This window comes from Cervus elaphus, chromosome 33, assembly GCF_910594005.1.
Source record: "Cervus elaphus chromosome 33, mCerEla1.1, whole genome shotgun sequence".
NCBI lineage: Eukaryota > Metazoa > Chordata > Mammalia > Artiodactyla > Cervidae > Cervus > Cervus elaphus.
This window is the reverse complement of record NC_057847.1, coordinates 78,199,707-78,203,093: the sequence shown is the minus strand read 5'-3', so window position 1 is coordinate 78,203,093 and position 3,387 is coordinate 78,199,707. Positions and strand designations below refer to the sequence as shown.

Sequence of the window (3,387 nt, the reverse complement as noted above, 5' to 3'; positions counted from 1 at the left end):
GTTTAGTTCTGATCCTATGATTTTTGGGTCATAGGATCATAATAACATGACTGTATGTCTAAATTTATACTTTGTTTATATACTGTGTTCATATTTTATGAGAACCCCATGAACAGTATAAAGGCAAAAAGATAGGACACTGAAAGATGAACTCCCCAGATCTGTAGGTGCCCAATATGCCACTGGAGATCAGTGGAGAAATAACTCCATAAAGAATGAAGGGATGCAGCCAAAGCAAAAACAACACCCAGTTGTGGATGTGACTGGTGACAGAAGCAAGATTCGATGTTGTAAAGAGCAATATTGCATAGGAACCTGGAGTTCCTATGGATTCATGGAGCATAGGTCCATGAATCAAGGCAAATTGGAAGTGGTCAAACAGGAGCTGACAAGAGTGAACATCGACATTCTAGGAATCAGCGAACTAAGATGGACTGAAAGGGGTGAATTTAGCTCAGATGACCACTACTACTGTGGGCAGGAATCCCTTAGAAGAAATGGAGTAGCCATCATAGTCAACAAAAGTCTGAAATGCAGTAGTTGGATGCAATCTCAAAAACGACAGAATGATCTCTGTTCATTTCCAAGGCAAACTATTCAATATCATGGTAATTCAAGTCTATTCCCTGACCAGTAACACCAAAGAAGCTGAAGTTGAACAGTTCTATGAAGACCTACAGGACCTTCTAGAACTAACACCCAAAAAAGATGTCCTTTTCATTATAGGGGACTGGAATGCAAAAGGAGGAAGTCAAGAAACACCTGGAGTAACAGGCAAATTTGGCCTCGGAGTACAGAATGAAGCAGAGCAAAGGCTAAGAGAGTTCTGCCAAGAGAACGCACTGGTCATAGCAAACGCCCTCTTCCAACAACACAGAGAAGACTCTACACATGGACATCACCAGATGGTCGACACTGAAATCAGACTGATTATATTCTTTGGAGCCAAAGATGGAGAAGCTCTATACAGTCAGCAAAAACAAGACTGGGAGCTGACTGTGGCTTGGATCATGAACTCCTTATTGCCAAATTCAGAATGAAATTGAAGAAAGTGGAGAAAACCACTAGACCATTCAGGTATGACCTAAATCAAATCCCTTATGACTATACAGTGGAAGTGAGAAAAAGATTTAAGGGACTAGATCTGAGAGACAGAGTGCCTGATGAACTATGAACGGAGGTTCGTGACACTGTACAGGAGACAGGGATCAAGACCATCCCCAAGAAAAAGAAATGCAAAAAAGCAAAATGACTGTCTGAGGAGGCCTTACAAATAGCTGTGAAAAGACGGGAAGTGAAAAGCAAAGGAGAAAAGGAAAGATATACCCATTTGAATGCAGAGTTCCAAAGAATAGCAAGGAGAGATAAGAAAGCCTTCCTCAGTGATCAATGCAAAGAAATAGAGGAAAACAACAGAATGGAAAAGACTAGAGATCTCTTCAAGAAAATTAGAGATACCAAGGGAACATTTCATGCAAAGATGGGTCTGATAAAGAACAGAAATGGTAGGGACCTAACAGAAGCAGAGGATATTAAGAAGAGATGGCGTGCTCGCTTCGGCAGCACATATACTAAAATTGGAACGATACAGAGAAGATTAGCATGGCCCCTGCGCAAGGATGACACGCAAATTCGTGAAGCGTTCCATATTTTTGCCATGACAGAGGTACCCCGGTGCTCCTCACCACTGTCCCCGATGTCTGGAAGAGCTGCAACCCCAGTGACCTTGGCGAAGGTCCACAAATAAAGGGCTGATGGAGAAAAAAAAAAAAAAAGAAGAGATGGCAAGAATACACAGAAGAACTATACAAAAAAGATTTTCACGACCCAGATAATCACGATGGTGTGATCACTCACCTAGAGTCAGACATCCTGGAATGTGAAGTCAAGTGGGCCTTAGGAAGCATCACTATGAACAAAGCTAGTGGAGGTGATGGAATTCCAGCTGAAGTATTTCAAATCCTGGAAGATGACACTGTGAAAGTGCTGCACTCAATATGCCAGCAAATATGGAAAACTCAGCAGTGGCCACAGGACTGGAAAATGTCCTTTTTCATTCCAATCCTAAAGAGAGGCAAAGCCAAAGAATGCTCAAACTACCACACAATTGCACTCATATCACACGCTAGTAAACTAATGTTTAAAATTCTCCAAGCCAGGATTCAGCAATACATGAACCGTTAACTTCCATATGTTCAAGCTGGTTTTAGAAAAGGCAGAGGAACCAGAGATCAAATTGCCAACATCTGCTGGATCATCCAAAAAGCAAGAGAGTTCCAGAAAAACATCTATTTCTGCTTTATTGACTATGCCAAAGCCTTTGACTGTGTGGATCACAATAAACTGTGGAAAATTCTGAAAGATATGGGAATACTAGACCACCTAACCTACCTCTTGAGAAACCTGTATGCAGGTCAGGAAGCAACAGTTAGAACTGCACATGGAACAACAGACTGGTGCCAAATAGGAAAAGGACTACGTCAAGGCTGTATATTGTCACCCTGCTTATTTAACTTATATGCAGAGTACATCATGAGAAACGCTGGGCTGGAAGAAGCACAAGCTGGAATCAAGATTGCTGGGAGAAATATCAATAACCTCAGATATGCAGATGACACCACCCTTATGGCAGAAAGTGAAGAAGAACTAAAGAGCCTCTTGATGAAAGTGAAAGAGGAGAGTAAAAAAGTTGGCTTAAAGCTCACCATTCAAAAAACTAAAAGATCATGGTATCCCATTGCATCACTTTATGGCAAATAGATTGGGAAACAGTGGAAACAGTGGATGACTTTATTTTTCTGGGCTCCAAAATCACTGCAGATGGTGATTGCATCAATGAAATTAGAAGATTCTTACTCCTTGGAAGGAAAGTTATGACCAACCTTGACAGCATATTAAAAAGCAGAGACATTACTTTGCCAACAAAGGTCCATCTAGTCTCAGTTCAGTTCAGTTCAGTCCAGTCACTCATTCTTGTCTGACTCTTTGCGACCCCATGAACCGCAGCATGCCAGGCCTCCCTGTCGATCACCAACTCCCTGAGTTGACTCAAACTCATGCCCACTGAGTCGGTAATGCCATTCAGCCATCTCATCCTCTGTCGTCCTCTTCTCCTCCTGCCCTCAATCCCTCCCAGCATCAGGGTCTTTTCCAATGAGTCAGCTCTTCGCATGAGGTGTCCAAAGTATTGGAGTTTCAGCTTCACCATCAGTCCTTCCAATGAACACCCAGGACTGATCCCCGTCTAGTCTAGACTATGGTTTTTCCAGTGATCATGTATGGATGTGAGAGTTGGACTATAAAGAAGGCTGAGCACTGAAAAATTGATGCTTTTGAACTGTGGTTTTGGAGAAGACTCTTAGAGTCCCTTGGACTGCAAGGGGATCC

At 42.3% G+C, this 3,387-nt stretch overlaps 1 non-coding gene across 1 annotated transcript; it reads left to right on the top strand.

Moving 5' to 3' along the window:
* Positions 1-1,547: 1,547 nt before the first annotated feature.
* On the top strand, positions 1,548-1,654 carry LOC122688815. The gene has a single exon (XR_006339563.1). It is a non-coding gene; the product is annotated as a U6 spliceosomal RNA (small nuclear RNA).
* The last annotated feature ends 1,733 nt before the right edge of the window (positions 1,655-3,387 follow it).